Source organism: Bos grunniens, chromosome 1 (genome assembly GCF_055505025.1).
Source record: "Bos grunniens cultivar Pamir isolate PY7600 chromosome 1, Bosgru_T2T1.0, whole genome shotgun sequence".
NCBI classification, from domain to species: domain Eukaryota; kingdom Metazoa; phylum Chordata; class Mammalia; order Artiodactyla; family Bovidae; genus Bos; species Bos grunniens.
Window position 1 is genome coordinate 33,317,765 of NC_141165.1, and position 22,285 is coordinate 33,340,049.

The window sequence follows — 22,285 nt, forward strand, 5'->3', positions numbered from 1 at the left end:
GAATGAATATATAAGGCTTTCATCTTTGAGGAACAGGAAAATATTTGCAGAGAATAGAAGTCTCGGATGCCTTGCAAAGATGGCAATGACAGAAAGAAACCATATAGGGTTAAGCAACTGCATTATGCCTGGCCTGTAAGCAGAATTTGGGCCAGTATGGAAGACGTTAATTTCAATTCTGAGCTTTTGATATGATCATTTCACTTGCCAACTTTATTTTACCAATTTCCCTATCACCTGGAAAGAAAATGGACTGTAACAGGCTTAGCTCATGCAAACTCCCTGAAAGGCATGGTTAGGATCTAGCCAGTGTTAGATAGTCTTGTTCCCTGCTGGGGACTCTTTCAATTCCACTGTCTTGAAAACACTCAAATGCCCTCCAGTTACTGCCTGTGCTGATGACCTTTCTCTCAAGGTACACCCGGAAGACAATTGTGGAGAGATAATCAGAAGGTTTTCTGTATTATATGCTATTGACTGGAAAGGGAGAGTTCTGGAGTAAGAGAAAGACTTTTTGTTTCATGAATATTTATAATGTTTGAATTTTTGTGAGGTATTTGGATTACTTAAAAAAATTGTCAACATATTTTGTGGTGAACTTAATAGCTGATATGTATATATTGCAAAAAATTACTTACTAAATTATATAAAAAAAACAACAACATGAAACCTTAAGCTGTTATAGTATTCAGTATTATGTCATAAACCCTAAAGGGAGGATCATGATATATCGTGTATATGTACGAATATAGAGAGAGATAATTCTCATCTTAAAAATAGACTTGTCCTAAAACTTATTTACACTTTAGTTCCTTGGAACATGAAATGTATTTTTCCCTTTAGAATTAATTTTGAACAAGTGGTCTAATTCTGTTATAATCTCGATGTAACTTACAAACAAACATGCCCACACATCTACAGAGAAAAATGCTAGTACATTTTCTAAGCACCGCGTATTAGCCACATTTCAATGCTAGTAAGTCTTTCAGAGTTCCAGTATGGAATGTTCAAACTACACCTGCCTGTCTTCATTACTATAAAAGGGATAGTGTGGTTATCTTTTTATATGGCTGCTGGGGATAAGAAGGCATCAATGAGCTCCAGTTTACCTGAAAGGATGCTTCTTGGGCAAGAGGAAAGAGCTCTGGAGTTGAGGCAGAGAATCCAGGAAGGCAGAAGAATGAGTGGCAAAATTCAGCTCTGTGGATTTGAAAGGGATGAGAACCAGTGAGGTGGGGCCTGGGAAACTCAGTTGGGAGCTATGGCCGATGGCGTTCGCCTTCCTCGACCCGGTATTTCCTTTGTTTTCACTACCTTTCAGTGAGTCTTGTGCTTGGTTGGGAGCAATTCTAAGTAAGAGTGGGCAGAGAGGGAAAAGCAGCAGCCCTAGCAGCCCTTTGAGCCAGCAGTATGGATTTCTGTTGTGCTTCCCTCCGGACTTCTCTTACTAAGAGGGAGAGATTAATTCAAGATTGTTTAAAATGGGTGTGGGAGGCGAGAGCTGAGCAGGCTTTCTCCTCCACTTTTCTCATTTACTTCTTCCAGGTGCAGCTGCCAGCTTGGAATTTATAACACACTTAACCCAAGGCTAGAAAGCAAGAAGAGGGAAGAGCGTGAGAACCAGGGGCGGGATGCTGCTTAAGAGGGGAAACAAGGAAGGGACTCAGCTCCCACTGCTTGAGCAAGTGTGCAGAAAATTGTCCTTCTTCATCAGTCTGCAGTGTCCTTTCCTGTGAGAACCTAAACTAACACCTTCACAGTCTTCCCAGCATGGAGAGAGAAAGATGATGAGTAAAAAGGATGATAATAATTTTATAATTTTTTATAATTATTGTAGCTAAATGTGTTGAATATTATTTACTTGGCATTTTTCTAAGCTCTTTATATACATTAACGGGTTTAACCTTCATAATGACACTGTAGCATAGACATTTATTGTTACCTTCATTTAATGGGTGAGGAAACAGAGGTACAGAGAGGTTACCTAACTTGCCCAAGGTTATATAGGTGATTGAGCAGCTGCAGCTGCTTATTTATATTCAATATACTTAAAATGGTCAAAGGAAAATCAAAGACTGCTTACATTACATGTCTGCAGGTATGAGTAGATTCTAACACATGAACTAAGCAGCTCTTTTGTAGGAATGCTATTTTACATGCAAATAAAATAATACTAGAAAGAAATATATGCTTGTAAGTTGAGATGGGGTCACTTTTCATAATTTTTTTAAAAAGCAGAAAACATAATGAAGAAAAACTGAGTCACCTATGAAATTTTAAATATGAATTAATGCCTGGAAAAAGATTCTTTGATAATTTTAAAACAGACTTTTATACTTAGTATAGAGCAACAATCTTGGGGAAATTTATGGAAGCTTACTGCTTGAATGATTCAAAATTGGGAAAGTGTGATCAAGATGAGATAATGGCTTTTCTCTATTTCATATTCTTTGAACATTGGTGGAAACACTTTCCCTATTTTGTAAGTGTTTGGTTGTATTGATTCGTATTTTACTGTTTTTGTTTTGAATATCGTTACTTTTACTGAGAGACTGTCAAGTGCTATCTTATTTATTTTTTTTTAACTTTTTTTGGAGTATAGTTGCTTCACGATTTTGTGTTAGTTTCTATTATACAGCTAAATGAATCAGCTATATGTATACATATAACCCCTCTTTTTTTTTTTAACATTTCCTTCCTTTTTAGGTCACTACAGAGTATTGAGTCAGAGAAGGCAATGGCACCCCACTCCAGTACTCTTGCCTGGAAAATCCCATGGATGGAGGAGCCTGGTAGGCTGCAGTCCATGGGATCGCGAAGAGCTGGACACGACTGAGCGTCTTCACTTTCACTTTTCACTTTCATGCATTGGAGAAGGAAATGGCAACCCACTCCAGTGTTCTTGCCTGGAGAATCCCAGGGATGGCGGAGCCTGGTGGGCTGCCATCTATGGGGTTGCACAGAGTCAGCCATGACTGAAGCGACTTAGCAGCAGCAGCAGCAGCAGCAGCAGCAGCAGCAGAGTATTGAGTAGAGTTCCCATTGGTTCTCATTGGTTATCTTTTTATTTTTTTAACATAGTTACAATGGTGTATACATGTAAATCATGATCTTCCGATTTGTCCAACCCCTCTTTCCCTCTTGGTATCCATATGTTTGTTCTCTTCAACTGTGTCTCTATTTTTGCTTTGGGAATAAGATCATCTATACAATTTATTTTCAGATTCCAAACATGTACAATATTTGTACAATTAATTAATATATAATATTTGTTTTTCTTTTTCTGACTTGCTTCACTGTGTATGACAGTCTCTAGATCCATTCATGTCTCTACAAATGATCCAATTCCATTCCTTTCTATGTCTGAGTAATATTCCATTGTGTATATATGCCACATTTTCTTTTCCATTGGTCTGTTGATGGACATTTAGGTTGTTTAAAGTCCTAGTTATTATAAACAGTGTTGCAATGAGCATTGGGGTGCATGTGTATTTTTGTTTTAATATTTTATGATGTATTTCTTAAGTGTTAAAAGCTAATCACTTTTTAAACACAGCATTAAAAATAGGAGGAATTATTATAATACTTAGATTACCTCTGCAGTTCACAATTGCAGATTAGGATTAAAATATATTAAAATAATAGAAATCATTAATGGAATTTATGAGTTTATAAAAATCACATGGGATGTAAGTTACTGTAATATAAAATAAAACATGACTGTCACTTGTTTGATGGAAAAAAAAGAGATAAAAAATATTTATTATGTAAGCCACCATACCAGGAATTAGATACTTGTTCATTATGGTAAATCTTCCTGATCTTTCTGGAACATCTGTTTTGCTTCAGTTCAGTTCAGTCCCTCAGTCATGTCTGACTCTTTGCAACCCCATGGACTGCAGCATGCCAGTCGTCCCTGTCTGTCACCAACACCCGGAGCTTGCTCAAACTCATGTCCATCAAGTCGCTGATGCCATCCAATCTTCTTATCCTCTGTTGTCCCCTTCTCCTCCTGCCTTCAATCTTTCCCAGCATCAGGGTCTTTTCCAATGAGTCAGTTCCTTGTATCAGGCAACCAAATTATTGGCGTTTCAGCTTCAGCATCAATCCTTCCAATGAATATTCAGGACTGATTTCCTTTAGGATTGACTGGTTTGATCTCTATTCAGTCCAAGGGACTCTCAAGAGTCTTCTCCAACACCATAGTTTAAAAGCATCAATTCTTTGGTGCCCAGCTTTCTTTATAGTCCAATTGTCATATCCATACATAACTAATGGAAAAACCATAGCTTTGATTAGATGGACCTTTGTTGGCAAGGTAATGTCTCTGTTTTTTAATATGCTGTGTAGGTTGTGAGATGAGTGCAATTGTGAGGTACTTTGAACATTATTTGAACCTAACTTCTGTTAGGTCCATATCATTTCTGTTCTTTACTATGCCTGTGTTTGCATGAAATATTCCCTTGGTATCTTGAATTTTCTTCAAGTGATCTCTAGTCTTTCCCATTCTGTTGTTTTCCTCTATTTCTTTGCATTGATCACTGAGGAAGGCTTTCTTATCTCTCCTTGCTATTCTTTGGAACTCTGCATTCAAACGGGAATATATTTCCTTTTCTCCTTTGCCCTTAGCTTCTCTTCTTTTCTCAGCTATTTGTAAGGCTTCCTCAGACAACCATTTTGCCTTTTTACATATCTTGTTCTTGGGGATGGTCTTGATCACTCCCTCCTGTACAATGTCACAAATGTCAATCCATAGATCTTCATGCACTCTTCTATCAGATCTAATCCCTTGAATTTATTTGTCACTTTCACTGTATAATCATAAGTGATTTAAATTAGGTCATACCTTAATGGTCTAGTGATTTTCCCTACTTTCTTCAATTTGAGTCTGCATTTGGCAATAAGGAGTTCATGATCTGAGCCACAGTCAGCTCCCAGTATTGTTTTTGCTGACTGTATAAGGCTTCTTTATCATTGGCTGCAAAGAATGTAATAAGTCTGATTTCGGTATTGATCATCTGGTGATGTCTGCATGAAGAGTCTTCTCTCGTGTTGTTGGAAGAGGGTGTTTGCTGTGACCATTGCATTCTCTTGGCAAAACTCTCTTTAGCCTTTGACCTGCTTCGCTTTGTACTCCAAGGCCAAATTTGCCTGTTATTCCAGGTATCTCCTGATTTCCTACTTTTGCATTCCAGTCCCATATAATGAAAAGGACATCTTTTTTTGGACGTTAGTTCTTGAAGGTCTTGTAGGTCTTCATAGAACCATTCAACTTCAGCTTCTTCAGCATTACTGGTCAGAGCATAGGCTTGGAAACTGTGATATTGAGTGATTTGCCTTGGAAATGAACAGAGATCATTTTGTTGTTTTTGAGATTGCACCCAAGTACTTCATTCAGACTCTTTTGTTAAATATGATGGCTACTTAATTTCTTCTAAGGGATTCTTGCCCACATTAGTAGATATAATGGTCAACTGAGTTAAATTCACCCATTCCAGTCCGTTTTAGTTCACTGATTCCTAAAATGTCGATGTTCACTCTTGCCATCTCCTGTTTGATCACTTCCAATTTACTTTGATTCACGGACCTTACGTTCCAGGATCCTATGCAATAGTGTTCTTTACAGCGTTGGATTTTACTTCCATCACCAGTCACATCCACAACTTGTCATTGCTTTTGCTTTGGCTGTCTCTTCATCCTTTCTGGAGTTTTTCCTCCACTCTTCTCCAGTAGCATACTGGGCACCTACAGATCTGAGGAATTCATCTTTCAGTGTCATATCTTTTTGCCTTTTCATACTGTCCATACAGTTTTGCTTGGGAAAATGTTAATATTAATAATGATGATTCTAATGATACTTTCTACTAAGCATCAACCACTCAAGAAAAAGTAGTATGAAATATTGCCATTGACTCCCACCACCATCTTTGGCCTCAAAGATAAAAACTGTGGACAAAACCATCCACTAACTTTTCTGCTACTTACCTAAATATTGCTTTACAGTCTAAAAATTCACTTGTTAATATTAGAAAACCAATATAAAGAAATTTAGTATTAATGCTTATTGTTGTATGCTTTTGTCTTATGCTAATCATATTTAAAATATTCACAAAAGTAAGTGAAAATATATTAACTCTGTAAATTTTTGACCACCAGAGGAATATGGAGGTTTTGCCTGAATTGTTGAAGACAGGAAAGTTTACCTAAAAATTCAAGTTTATCTTGTAATACTGCTGCTGCTAAGTCACTTCAGTCATGTCCAACTCTGTGCGACCCCATAGACGTCAGCTCACCAGGCTCTCCCGTCCCTGGGATTCTCCAGGCAAGAACACTGGAGTGGGTTGCCATTTCCTTCTCCTATGCATGAAAGTGAAAAGTGAAAGTGAAGTTGCTCAGTCGTGTCCGACTCTAGCGACCCCATGGACTGCAGCCTACCAGGCTCCTCTGTCCATGGGATTTTCCAGGCAAAAGTACTGGAGTGGGGTGCCATTGCCTTCTCCATTATCTTGTAATATACAACCTAAAATATGCAGATGACACCACCCTTATGGCAAAAAGTGAAGAGGAACTAAAGAGCCTCTTGATGAAAGTGAAAGAGGAGAGTAAAAAAGTTGGCTTGAAGCTCAACATTCAGAAAACTAAGGTCATGGCATCTGGTCCCATCACTTCATGGCAAATAGATGGGGAACAATGGAAACAGAGACAGACTTTATTTTGGGGGGCTCCAAAATCACTGAAGTTGGTGACTGCAGCCATGAAATTAAAAGATACTTGCTCCTTGGAAGAAAATCTATGACCAACCGAGACAGCATATTAAAAGGCAGAAACATTGCTTTGCCAACAAAGGTCCATCTAGCCAAAGCTATGGTGTTTCCATTAGTCATGTATGGATATGAGAGTTGGACTATAAAGAAAGCTGAGCACCAAAGAACTGATTCTTTTGAACCGTGGTGTTGGAGAAGACTCTTGAGAGTCCCTTGGATTGAACAGAGATCAAACTAGTAAATCTCAAGGAAATCAATCCTGAATATTCATTGGAAGGACTGATGCTGAAGCTGAAACTCCAATACTCTGACCACCTCATGGGAAGAACTGACTCATTGGAAAAGACCCTGATGCTGGGTAAGTTTGAAGGCAAGAGGAGAAGGGGGCGATACAGGATGACATGGTTGGATGGCATCAGCGACTCAATGGACATGAGTTTGAGCAAGTTCCGGGAGTTGGTGACAGACAGGGAAGCTTGGCATGCTGCAGTCCATAGGGTTACAAAGAGACAGGACTGAGTGACTGAACTGAATACAACTGATGTCACATGTAATTAACAAGTTTATCTGGGAAGGAAAGATTGAGCAAAATGACTTTGTCAGTGGAGGGAAAGGGCACTGGCTAATGAGTGAATATGCCAAAATAAAAAAGAAAGAAGAAGAAAGGAAAATATTTTTTAAAGGCCTAGTTTTTTTTTTTTTTCTTCTTTTTTTCAATGGGAATGGTCTCATCTAGGCTAGGTGAAAACATCTTTCCCTGGATTAGGCAAATTTGGGGTCTATAGCTTGTGAATTTTAGAGCTCTGCTTTGCTTTGAAATAGTCATGATGATTTCATACTCTTGGCAGATTGGCCTTGGGTATGGAGAACACCACCAAATATGGAAAACTATTGAACCACCTCCATTTTCGCTGCAAATTACAGGCACATAGGCTTCTGATTTGTGACTTGGGTACAGAGATTGAAATCTACATTATGGCCAAGTGGATTTTCTCCAGGATTCTGGTATTCCAAAGGGTGAAAAAATTTTTGAGAAAGTACCCTTTGTGAAGACTTTTTAAATAAGAAGAGTTTCCTAAAATTAGTTTGAAGTGAGAAGTATATAACCAAAAGATGAGCATGACGTTATCACACTTCTACATATTTGTGATTGGCAAAACCTTCTGAAGAGTGGCAGTATTTAACAACTCTATTTTTATTAATCCTTATAGTTCCATAAAGATCTTCATTCCAGACTGTCTCCAAATGGATATTGAAAATGCATATTGCTAACATAGTTGAAGTTTATAAAAACTGAGGAACATTTTAATGTGGAACGCTAAGAAATCCTCATGTAAATTTCTTTATAAAGACATACATTTAAATATATAAACTATGACACTGGTTTCTTTAATGGAACCAATCATTCACAAGACCATTTTTCAGACTGGAAAAGGAATCACAGATTTGTAAATCCAATGTTCGTGCCAGTAGAGCTAAAACCTCAAAATAATGATATGGTGATAATTTTCTCAGTGTCTGATAAGTTCAGTTGGAGTCAGAAGCAGAATGTTTATACCTTAAAAATTTACGAAGAAGCTGTAGGTGTAAACTCATGTTAAAATGATGCTCTACTTATCAAATTCTTATGTGATAAACCCAGTAAGGGCAAAAAAGAAAAAAAAAAAAATAGTGTGGAAAGAACACAAAATGTCTGTATTTCACATTTAGCAAATTTAACTGTCTTCTCCAGATTTACACCAGATTGGTCCACTGAGACGCCAAAGAAGGTATTCTGCCCTACATTTTAGCACATTCAGTGAAGAGGAAAAGGATGACAAATATTTTGAAAAGGCTAACAAGATTTAATTATATTCATGGTATTTAGCTTGCTTTAGAAAAGGAAAGAATTTTTTTTTATTTCAATTTTACTTTAAAACTTTTTATACAAAATAGGTAACTAATGAGAACTGACAATATAGCATAAAGAACTCTGCTGCTGCGGCTGCTAAGTCACTTCAGTCGTGTCCGACTCTGTGCGACCCCATAGACCGCAGCCCATCAGGCTCCCCCGTCCCTGAGATTCTCCAGGCAAGAACACTGCAGTGGGTTGCCATTTTCTTCTCCAATGCGTGAAAATGAAAAGTGAAAGTGAAGTCGCTCAGTTGTTTCCGACTCTTAGCGACCCCATGGACTGCTGACTACCAGGCTCCTCCGCCCATGGGATTTTCCAGGCAAGCGTACTGGAGTGGGTCGCCATTGCCTTACTCAATGCTAAATGGGAAGGAAATGCAAAAAAGAGGGCTATCCGTGTGTACATATAGCTGATTCTTTTTGCTATACAGCAAGCAGAAATTAGCACAGCGTTGTAAAGCAACTATACTCTAATTAAAAAAAAAAAACATTTTTTTTGTGTTTGTTTTTTCTGACAGAGAAGAAAATAATGAGCTCATTCCAAGTGGCTAAAATGTGCCATTGGATTACTGTTTGCACCTGATACTGAATAACTCACAAAGGACATTCTTTATGTTGGTGATTCCTTTTCTCTTTGTTTGGAATAATGTTGTCTCTTGATTTATTGTTTGTTCAAACACAAGTGTTTTAAATCCATTGTACCTGTAGACATACACTAATTTAGGTTGATTTAAATTTGTAAAAGTTGAAAATTCTTAAAACTGTGGCTAGAATTCCCTTTTATTCCCCTTTGTTCTGGAAGCTCTTCTCGTTAAAAGACCAGGCAATAATGTTCTGGGCTTCAGCCTTTTCTACCTAGAGCTTGCAGACTGTGTCATCTCTTCCGAGGGACAGTGTGTTACACTCAGACTACAAAATCAAAACAGACTGTGACTGATTCCTTCCAGGACATTCTCCTGTCACCAGAAACTGCTATTTCATGTGGAAACAGAAACTATTTTGTTCAATTAGGTTAGACAAACATAGTTAAAGTGGACACAGCCATTGCTTTAATGAGAACCTCCTCTATTCACCAGGGAACTGCTGTACCTAAGGGAAACTGAACCAAACTAGGGGCACATCTTTAGTCCCTTGATCCTTGGCCAGTTGCAAGATAGCATACCTTCTCTTCTGCACTTATTCTTTTTAAATTAATTTTTATTGAAGTATATTTGTTTTACAATGTTGTTTTAGTTTCAGGTGTACAGCAAAGTGATTCAATTATATATGTATATTTTCAGATTTTTTTCTATTATAGGTTATTACAAGATATTAAATAGAGTTCCCTGTGCTATACAGCTGGTCCTTGCTGCTTATCTATTTTATATATAAAATATATATATATTGTCTGTTAATCCCAAACTCCTAATTTATTCCTCTACCCTCCTTCCCCCTTTAGCAACCATGAGATTGTTTTCTATGTCTCTGAATCTCTTTCTTTTTTGTAAATAAGTTCATTTGTATCGATATTTTGATTCCACAAATGATATCATATGATAATTGTCTTTCTCTAATTTAAACAGATACATGGACCCAATGTTCACAGCAACATTCTTTACAATAGCCAAGACATGGAAGAAGCCTAAGTGTTCCTCAACAGATGAGTGGATAAAAAATATACTATATATATATGTATGTATATACCTGTTATACATAATTGAATTTTACTCAGTCATAAAAAAGAATGAAATATTGCCATTTATAGCAACATGTATGGGCCTAGAGATTATCATATTAAGTAAAGTATCAGATAGATTAAGACAAATATTAACACTCATTCTTAAACTTCTAGGTATGTTTTCTGGCACTTCAGTCCTCATGATAAATCCCAGTGACATTGTTATCCATGAAATGAACCCTCTAAAACTCTAGATTCTCAGTTCTTTTCCCCTAAGCTTATTGACCTGCATCATTTCACGACTCTGCTTTGATAGTTATTAATAGATCTTGCTCCTTGCTATACAATCTACACAATCTCACCTCTGAAATGCTAAATTAAATCATTCAACTCTGTGAATATAAACACCTGCCCCTCATGTTTCTCACTCAATTTTTCCAACTTTCTTGTTCTTAAATATCTTGGGAATCCCCAGTTTCTATCCCTTGTATATTTCCTCTCCCTCTATTCAACTCTTTCAGCATCCGCTTCTCTCCTTCACTCCATTATGTGCCAGCCATTAATGTCTGCTGGGATTCCCTTGGCCTCTTGCCATTAAAGCCTCAGGCTCACCCACTCTTGTATCCATTCTTTCCACTTTCTGTCTTTTTATAGTTGAAGAGTTACTCCACCTTCTGTTCCAAGCCAGTCCCTTCATCTGATCTATGGATCCCATTTCATTCTGCTTTCTTAGGGGTATTGATCTACTGATTATGTTCCCTCTCCCTGTAGCTTCAATGTTTCCTCTCTCTTGCTCACTCTCTATCAGGGTTAAATGTCCTCAAGTCTCTTTCATCTTAAAAATGATAGTCTTTCTGTCCCATATTCTTTTTTATCTTGATCTTTGTCTTCCTTCTTCACAGGAAAATTCATAAAAGAGATATCACACGTGGTAACACTATTTTCTCATCTCCTAACATTTCTCTGAAATATTTTTTTATCGAAGCCACCAGAGGCATCTATTTGATAAATTTAATGTGCTGCTTTTACAACTTGGACCCATTGACAACATTTAACACAACTCGTTACTTACTCCTTAATAAAATGCTGCTTTTTCAGGATATCTGGGATGATGATACTTTCCTGGACATTAGCTGGTTGCCCTAACTGCTCCTCAGCATTTTCGCAGGTACCAACAGTGCTTTGTTTCTTAAATACCAGACTCTCTTCTTATCGCACTTTTCCTAAATAAGCCTAATGACAGCCATGGCTTTAAAGACAAAATGGACCTTGACATTTCCCAAATAAATATCTGATTTAGATCTCTTTCCTGAGCTCTATACCTGTGTATCTTTTCACTCATTGGACATTTTTTATTGTGTTTTGTATTGGTGCTCTCAAATCGATTCATCCAAAGGTGAATTTGTCATCTACTGTGCGAAGCTTGCTTCTACTGAGGCATATATTTAAGAGAACAAGAATACTATCCACTCAGCTGCCTATGCCAGAAATATGGGAATTATATAAGACTTTAAACGCCTTAACCCCACCTCTCTGAACAAATCTGTTACCAAAATCTGTTAATTCTAGTGCTCAAATATCTTTCAAGCTTGTCCACTAGCCCTAGTTTCAGTGTGAAATTGTTCTCTCATTAGAACGTAATCATGGCTTTTCCTGACTTCAGTCACTTTTCCACATTATAGCTAGAAATCTTCCCAAATTCTAGCTGATTATGCCACTACCCTGATGCCACTACCCTGCTTAAAACAGTCAATGTCTTCTTATTGCAATTAGAAGAGTGTTCAAATACCTATCACTTATAAAGCTTTCTTTTGCTCATATTTCATTGCTTTCCCTGACACCATTTTTTATGCATCAACCATATAGAATTTTCTTTATCTAAATGTTTGATACCTTTAAGGTGTGGTTCTTTGCCTGCTGTTCCCATTTTCTCTATTATTATTTCTTCCCCAGTTTCTTTACCTAGATAACTTCTGTTTATGACACAACTTAAAAATACCTTTTCTCCCCCGATGGGAAGTCTCCTCCTGATGCTTCTCCCTTTCACTCCTCCATCCAAATGAATTCTCTTTCTCTTAGTTTTTGAGATAGCTAAAAGCTGTACTTTTCCATAGAAATCATACTGTGTTGGAATGTAATATCTCATCATCTTCAACTTCTCTGTATTACCACTTCTACAGAGCAGTAGTTTTATCTAACTAATCACCACTATTTTCCTAGTCATCAGGACAAGACCTGTGCAATACACTTATGTTGTATAGACAAATAATTGAGTTTTCAAAAATTACTGAATGTCTGTTATATTTTAGGTTATATGATGAAAATCTGTAAAGTTAAGTGTGTGCACCTAGCTCTTCAGGAGTTTATAATTGAGGTTAAAAAAAAAAAACAAAAACTATACTCTTTACCTTTCCCAACAAGACAATTTTTAAAAAGTCTCACTGTGTTATTTGACCTTTAAATTCAATGAAAGTTCAAGAATAGGAGGTAAATTAAGACAAGAAGGGAGTTTGAAATCAGATTATTTAGGGCTATGCAGCTGTATCAGGGAGGATGGTTTTAAAGCAACAGGGTATTCTTCAGGTAATATTAGAACTATAAAATATTAGCTTGGAAAAAATATTTAAAACACATAAACTTGTTTTGGAAAAATAATAAGCCAGTATCATTCCCCTTCCATTTCCCCGAATTTGATTCATTATTTTTATTTCATCTACAGAGTTCACTGTTGTTGGCAATCAGCTTTAGATCTTGAGATACATAATTATATTCCCTTGGAGGAATCACTATAATGGCTACGTTATGGCTGACCACAGTTCAATAACACAGGATTTAAAGAGACACTAATAACGTTGAAACATATACATTACCACATGTAAAACTGATAACCAGTGCAGTGAGAGTTTGGTGCATGAAGCAAGGCACCTAAGGCCAGTGCTCTGTGACAACCCAGAAGGATAGGCTAGGGAGGGAAGTGGGAGGGAGGTCAGCATGTAGGGGAGGCATGGATGCCTATGTGCTGTGCTGAGTCTCTCAGTCACATCCAACTCTCTGTGACTCCATGGACTGTAGCCCACCAGCTTCCTCTGTAAATACTGGAGTGGGCTGTCATGCCCTCCTCCAGGGGATTGTCCCCACCCAGGGATAGAACCCAGGTCTCTGCATTGCAAGTGGATTATTTACCATCTGAGTCAACAGGGAAGCTTTGTTAAATATGCCTATAGCCTATTCATATTGATGTATGGCAAAAGCCATCACAATATTGTAAAGTAATTATCCTCCAATTAAAATAAATAAATTAAAAATATATATATACATAAATAAAGAGACACTAAGTTCAGTTCAATTCAGTCGCTCAGTCGTGTCTGACTCTTTGCGACCCCATGAATTGCAGCACGCCAGGCCTTCTTGTCCATCACCCACTCCCGGAGTTCACCTAGACTCACGTCCATCGAGTCAGTAAGAAGAGTGGCAAGAATACAAAGAAGAACTGTACAAAAAAATCTTTACCACCCAGGTAATCATGATGGTGTGATCACTGACCTAGAGCCAGACATCCTGGAATGTGAAGGCAAGTGGGCCTTAGAAAGCATCGCTATGAACAAAGCTAGTGGAGGTGATGGAATTCCAGTTGAGCTATTTCAAATCCTGAAAGATGATGCTGTCAAAGTGCTGCACTCAATATGCCAGCATATCTGGAAAACTCAGCAGTGGCCACAGGACTGGAAAAAGTCAGTTTTAATTCCAATCCCAAAGAAAGGCAATGCCAAAGAATGCTCAAACTACTGCACAATTACCCTCAATTCACACGCTAGTGAAGTAATGCTCAAAATTCTCCAAGCCAGGCTTCAGCAATATGTGAACTGTGAACTTCCTGATGTTCAAGCTGGTTTTAGAAAAGGCAGAAGAACCAGAGATCAAATTGCCAACATCTGCTGGATCATCGAAAATCAAGAGAGTTCCAGAAAAATATCTATTTCTGCTTTATTGACCATGCCAAAGCCTTTGACTGTGTGGATCACAATAAACTGTGGAAAATTCTGAAAGAGATGGGAATACCAGACCACCTGACCTGCCTCTTGAGAAAAGAGACACTAAAGAAATCACCAAATTTAGACCTTTGAGAAGATTAGTCATGTAACATCGATATCACAGAACTTTGTCAGACATTGGCACAAGGCTAAATGTTTTCTGTTAGCTCTGTGCTTTTAAAAGCAGTTTTGATATTGACATAATAATCTATTACTAAAAGGAATACAAAGAAGTAGATTTCTGCCTTTTTAAAAACATTTTTAGATAAATTATCTTTCCAATATTAATAATTTACTTAATCCTATATATTCTTGAGCTTCAAGCTATCTATCTGCAAAATGGTAATAATGATAGTATGTACTTTGTAAGGTTACAATGAGAATAAAATGAATTAATTAGTGCTTCTCATCCTTATTTTAGTTCCTTTTATTTGTAAAGAAAAAGAAATCAGCTACTTCTACAGTCTACTGATGTGAAATGAGGTACATCATGGCAAGTCCAGTCCAGGGGTTTTATCCTGGAGTTTCTAATTGTCCCACATGGCTTCCCTAAGAGCTGTGCGGAAATACCTCAGACCCAGGGAAGGCATGCATTTGGGAAGCTCTGAGCTTGTAAAGTCCTTAAAATTATGCCTGACATATAATAAATGTTCCATGTATTTATAATTTGGTCATGTTATTTTATTCTCTTGTTTCTCTGTAGAAAATTTCTTTAAAATTGAGCCAATTCTTTTTTTTTTTTTCCAATTCAGAGAGGTGGTACTAATTTTGTTATATCAAGGTCTTCAGTTACTTGAAATGAAACTAAGGGATATAATACAAATACAAAAAACAAACAAACAAATAAAAAATCTAAGGTAATTTACTATCAGATCAGATCAGATCAGTCGCTCAGTCGTGTCCGACTCTTTGCGACCCCATGAATCGCAACACGCCAGGCCTCCCTGTGCATCACCAACTCCCGGAGTTCACCCAGACTCACGTCCATCGAGTCAGTGATGCCATCCAGCCATCTCATCCTCTGTCGTCCCCTTCTCCTCCTGCCCCCAATCCCTCCCAGCATCAGAGTCTTTTCCAATGAGTCAACTCTTCTCATGAGGTGGCCAAAGTACTGGAGTTTCAGCTTTAGCATCATTCCTTCCAAAGAAATCCCAGGGCTGATCTCCTTCAGGATGGACTGGTTGGATCTCCTTGCAGTCCAAGGGACTCTCAAGAGTCTTCTCCAACACCACAGTTCAAAAGCATCAATTCTTCAGCTTTCAGCTTTCTTCACAGTCCAACTCTCACATCCATACATGACCACAGGAAAAACCATAGCCTTGACTAGACGGACCTTTGTTGGCAAAGTAATGTCTCTGCTTTTGAATATGCTATCTAGGTTGGTCATAACGTTCCTTTCAAGGAGTAAGCGTCTTTTAATTTCATGGCTGCAGTCACCATTTGCAGTGATTTTGGAGCCCAGAAAAATAAAGTCTGACACTGTTTTCACTGTTTCCCCGTCTATTTCCCATGAAGTGATGGGACCGGATGCCATGATCTTCGTTTTCTGAATGTTGAGCTTTAAGCCAACTTTTTCACTCTCCACTTTCACTTTTAAGGACAAGAATTAAACATTTATGTTCATATGTATTAACACACAGTCCAAAAGAAAACACACAAAAAATAGCATGGCCAATATTCATTAAATCATGCATTTAAGATATTTAACAAAAATAGGGTAGAGTTATATAAATTATTTGAATTATGACTTAGTAACCAACCTGCCAACTTTACATTTTTTTATGTATTTCTCCAAATATTATAGTACTTCATTTTTCTAAAATGAAAATGATATATTAAACATCATTTTACAAATGTATTAGTTGAATAATTCTTTTTATTGATTCTATGCATATTTTCATATTTCCATTGAGATCAGATTGGATATTACCAAATAGTCATGAAATACCAGAAAAAACAAATAAACTTAATGGATAAATGGATTAATAAGATATATTAGGATGATAGACACTTTTAAGCAGATTGTGCAAAAATGCCTATTTTTTATTTGTTTTTTGTCTGCACTGCAGCAAGTGGGATCTTAGTTCCTCAACCAGGGATCAAACTTGTACCCCCTTGCATTGAAAGCAGGGAGTCTTAACCACTGGACCACCAAAATGCCTTTTTAAAGTCATAGTTTACTAAAATCTTTCTGGTTATTTAAAAAATGATAACATTAGAAGAAATCTGTAATATATTTTGCTTTTACTAGGAGACATCTAAATAGACAAAAAGCTCAATTATATTCTCCTAATCTACTGCTATGAAATGAATGTATTCCCTTATAATTCAGATCCTGAAGCCCTAATGTGATGATATTTGGAGATGGGCTTTTGGGAGGTAACTAAGTCATGGAGGTGGTGTCCCTTGATGAGATTAGTTTCCTTATGAGGGAAACAGGGTAGCCAGCTGTCTCTGCTCTCCATCTTCTGAAGCTACAACAAGAATATGATCATTTACATATCAGGATATACCAGAACCTTGATCTTGGGCTTTGCAGGCTTCAGAACTATGAGAAATGAATGTTTGTTGTTAAACCCCCCAATTTATAATATTCTTCTCTAGCGCCTGACCCACCACATATACTACAGAAGAGGGAAGAAATATGGCTTTTGGAGCTTGGCAAATTCTGGATTTATCTATTGCCTGGACATTTAAACAACTAAACAGATGTTTAGTAAGAGAGAACACATTTTGATAGTGAATATGAATACTCACTAAAATGAACTGCAGAGTGATTACAATAAAATTAGACTCCCCAAAGAGATAATCACATAATGCTCACACGCAGAAAACCTTTAACACTATTTATAACAAAAGCATCTGGCGATACCCAGATGTTCTACAACTTTTCTCTGGAAGGAAAAAACAGCCATAACTCAGTGGACCATTATCAGAAAGCATGATTTAAGTGTTTTTTCCCCTTGAATGACTATTGATTGAAATAATGCATAAATATATTCTGCAGAGTTTAACTCAATTAAAAAAATAGATTGTGTGCAAAATATGTGTAAAATCCTGTTAGGTTATTGTAGGAGATATAGAAATGAATAAGACATTATCTTAAAAATAATTTCTGTTGTTGAATTTGTAAGATGTACAAGCAGGCTATGTATGAATAAAGCAACATGATCCGATTAATGCATTTCATCACAAGCAATTGCTGATTTAGTTTAGCTTCCTGATATGAATGAAGTCTATGTGAAAGGTGCTGTCGTGTCTGACTTTGTGATCCCATGGACTGTAGCATGCCAGGCTTCTCTGTCCATCACCACCTCCCAGAGCTTGCTCAGAATCATGTCTATCGAGGCGGTGATGCCATCCAATTGTTTCATCCTCTGTTGTCTCCTTCTCCTCCTGCCTTCAATCTTTCCCAGCATCAGGGTCTTTTCTACGGAGTTAGTTCTTTGCATCAGATGGCCAAAGTATTGGAGTTTCAGCTTCATCATCAGCCCTTCCAATGAATATTCAGGATTGATTTCCTTTAGGATTGACTGGTTTGATCTTGCAATCCAAGGGATTCTCAAGAGCCTTTTCCAACATCATAGTTCAAAAGCATTAATTATTTGGCACTCAGCTTTCTTTATAGTCCAACTCTCACTTCCATGTGTAACTACTGGAAAAACCATAGTTTTGACTAGATGGACCTTTGTTGGCAAAGTAATGTTTCCGCTTTTTAAAATGCTGTCTAGATTGGTCATGGCTTTTCTTCCATGGAGCAAGCATCTTTTAATTCCATGGCTGCAGTCACCATTTGAATGAAGTCTAAGTAAATATAAAACAGTCCAGGAGAGTTTGGTGAGGGAATTATTCATACTTATTAATATAAGTATGAAATACCTTATTAATGGTTTGGTCTTTTAAACTACCTCCAAACACATACCTTGCAGATACAAAATATTAAAAATAACAGTAATAGTTAATAGTAATTATATTGCTATTTTAAATTTATATCAATATTTAAATATATTACTAAGTAGTTTTAAGTGCTCTAATTAATTGATTTATAATGATTTCAGAAATAGTTTGTGGCAGAAGCTAATCAATTAAGAATTAATTTTCAGAATTTTTGAATTCAAATACATTTCCCAAGTTTTATTCTTTATTTGTTAATCACACTTTACCAATAGTGTGAATGTTAAATAATAGTTATAGACTAATAGGCCTGAAAAGATGAAATAGTTGAATAATTCCCAATATGCCTCTACAGGTTTCCAATAGAAATTTCTTATTAAAATATCTGTGTAGGTATTGGCCATGACAAAGAGAAGATTTGTGTATGATAAATACTTATTGCTATAATGTTCTCTCTCACCCAATTTCTAATTATTCATATGTAAAGTATGGATCTTGTAATTCAGTGATCATTCAAAAACTTATTTTGGTCAAGATGTTCATGAATATGTATCTATTATATGTTTGTATCTGATTCTAAGTCTATAATCTTCCCTCCAAATTCCTAAGATAATGTCAAAGGAGAGGAATAACTAAACATGTTCTGTGTAAGATGGGGCTGAGGTAATGTTCAGAGGTAATTACCTATAATACTGTATGAAATCATTTTCAAAGTAAGTGATCTAAAATGCTGAGAAGTTGGAAGTCATCTGCATGAACAAGGAGAAGATAAACTCTGCCTGGAGTGGAGAATTTGATAGGTGGTATTAACAGCCCAAGTTAAAAAAAAAATGTCAGTGAGCCACTTCAAGATGAAGCAGCTTCATAAATTGAAGTCTGGGACATTATACATCTAAATCCTGCTTATCTGCCCCTGAGTCAAGCTTTCAGATTTGTCTCTAAGATCTGTGGAAACTTGCTTCTTACAACACTAAGCAAGTCAGGGGCACATTGCCAAATTTCTTTTGTAAAAGGGATGGCAATAAACACCATGTAAAGGATGCTGAGACCTCTTAGTTTTCCAACTAATGTTTCACTGTGTGTGTGTTAGTTGCTCAGTCATGTCTGACTCTTTGTGACCCCATGGATTGTAACCTGCCAGGCTCTTCCGTCCATGGAATTCTTTAGGCAAAAATACTGGATTGGGTTACCGTTCCCTTCTCCATGGGATCTTCCCGACCCAGGGATTGAACCTGGGTCTCCTGCATTGCAGGTAGATTCTTTACGATCTGAGTTTGGGTAAAACTACATGTAAGTTAGAAAGTAAAGGAGTCTAAATTTGGATTTCAAACATCTAACTCTAGACACTGGTTGGAACTAGAAAAGCTTGCCATTTCTGCCCCTTCTTGGATGTTTAGAAATTCATTCTTCTGCATTTGTGAAAACGAATAATCATGGGGCAATTAGGGGTGATTAAAAAAAGATGAGATTTGGCAAGTGCATTTAATGTATTCCCATTCTATCTTGATACTGAGGTCTGGGGATGACAACTGCAAATGTTTATCCTGAAGGAAGAAAATTCACAGCTCTTGCTTATGTTCTCAAATTGACGATAGCACACATATATTAAACATGATAAAAGTACATTTCTCTCTCTCTCTCTCTCTCTATATATATATATCTTTTTACTCATGGATGTCTTTATACACATTTTTCTTTAAGTACTTGAGTCCATATACACCCTCATATTGAATTTTCTTTTAATCTGACTTCTGATTAATATTTACAGTACATGAGAATCAAGCTACAAACCTTTACACTCATAACTGCATCTCTTCTTGCATCCAGAAACTTAAAAATGACAGTATTAAACAACTGATATTACTGTGAGATCAGCCTATGGAAACATAGTTTCTTATATTAACGTATAAGATGAAAATGTCTGACATAACTACAAACGAGCTGAGCAAAGCACTTTACTAACTGAATTGCTTTTTCTATTTATGTTGTCTTAAGTTTGTTTTAGTGCAGCAAGCCCAGTGCCTCAAAGATTAGCAGAAATGTGGGCATTGTTGGCTTTGTAGATAATTAACTAGCTTAGGTTTTTATGATTTAAAAAGTAAGGTAATCTTTTTAGATATTAAAGGTATGGTCTATGAACTCCAGAGGTAACAATGGAAAGGTTTCATGAAATCACAAATGTGCTAGGTACATGGATAAGTGTAATGCTCTGCGACCATGATTTATTTTCGACGCTTCCAGTATTCAGCCATTCTGGAGACTCATATTGCAAATCCATAAGGGTACATTGGGACATGTGTAGAAGAAACCATTTAGGAGGGAAAAAAAATTGCTTTCAAGTAAATTGTAATTACTGTTCTGTCTTTGGGGCAATAAAGTCTTTCCTCAGACACTGTGGCGGGTTCATCAGTGTGGGCTCATCGCCCTTGTGGGCTGGAGAGGAGCAGTGCTGTTTGGGTGAGTTATTGAGGGGACATCTGTGAAGTGACAGATGTCTGGCGCCTGGGCAGTGCTGGGTAAGCTCATGTTTTGTTTATGAAGCAGCCTCTCTTGGGAAAAGAAAAAAATGACATTTCTTTTTATCTTTGTCTCAGCAGAGCCTAAAATCACACTTCTCTTTAAGTGGTACGTGATTTATATATTAACCCAAGTAATTTCCCTCTTTTTCTCTTTATTGCAAAAGTAATTCCAGCAGACACACTCCATGGACTAACTCCCATTTCTGCGGCTTTGTTTACTCACTTCAAATAAAGTGTGTAGTTATGTGGATTTTTTTTAAAGGTCAGTTCTCAGGAAGATGAGGAGAGTTTGGATTCCAAATACATTTTCAGTACCTGAAACATCTGTTCTTCTCTTTCATTCCTGAAATTCAAACTAGACCCGAGGCCTTGTTTCTATGGCTTCAGCAGTTGTTGTCAGAGTTATTTCGACTACAAACAGACTTTTCAATTCTCCTGCTTTTGTGCCAGCTCCATAGTTTTAAGCCTTATCTTGGGCTTTTCTTCTTCTTCTCTTTGATCCTCCGCCAGAAAAATCTTAAAAGGCAAAGTGAATTTGTGGTGTTTGCTCATTTTTAACTTTACAGTTCTGAGACAGAAATATCAGAAGCATCAGAAAGCTTTATCCTGGTACAAGTGTGTCAATGGCTGCAGAGACACACGGGACACAGATTTAATCTCAGGGACATATGTTTCAATGTGGTTGCATACGTGTGTGTGTTTCTGATGTCATGTTTACGTTTCTACTGGTGAAAACCTTAAAACTGGATGGTAATGTAGAGGTGGGGTGAGAAATAGTATACAAATTAGAAAATGTTTCTAAAAGATAAGAGTTGGGAGTTCAAGTTTGTGCTAACATTTGAAGGAGGCAAATATTGATGCCTTTTTTTGTCAAAGGTATAAAGTTTCTACAGGAACAGACAAAATATTTTATATAAAGCAATTCTTTTATGTAAAGAAAACTGATTAGACACTTCTTTTTGACAATGTTTTAAAATGAGCCCCAACGGTGTCAGAAATAGCAATGTTTTTATTATTTTGAAATAAATAGTTGGGTATATTATACCCCAATGTATTATAACCAGAAATGAAGCTAATATGGACATGGCCCTGTTTTTTTTTGTTTTTGTGTTTTGTATATATCATTGCAGATTTCTTTTTGTCTTCTACCTTTCAGAGAAGATAGGGAAGCCAGAGACTGTATTTCTTCATAAGACAATTTTTAAATTCAGGCATAAATGAATGTAGTGTTTTCCATTTTTTTTGAGTAGTAGGTCAAAGTCTGAGCTCTGAGTTTGGCAAAGAAACCAAGTGGGATTGCTAGGGACTTTCAGACCTCCCACTGACAGGGTGTACCCAGCCTGAGAACAGACTGCCACCTGGTGCATGAGACAGAGGAGCATGTGGTCTGTAGGATTTTGAGCACTTTCTCATTGTCCTCTGACTCACCAAATTCTCACTGGGGCATTAGTCCCATTCTGGCCTTCATCTTTTTAGAGATCTTATTCACAGAAGAGGACAAAAATTGCAAAGAAAAAGGTTGAAGGA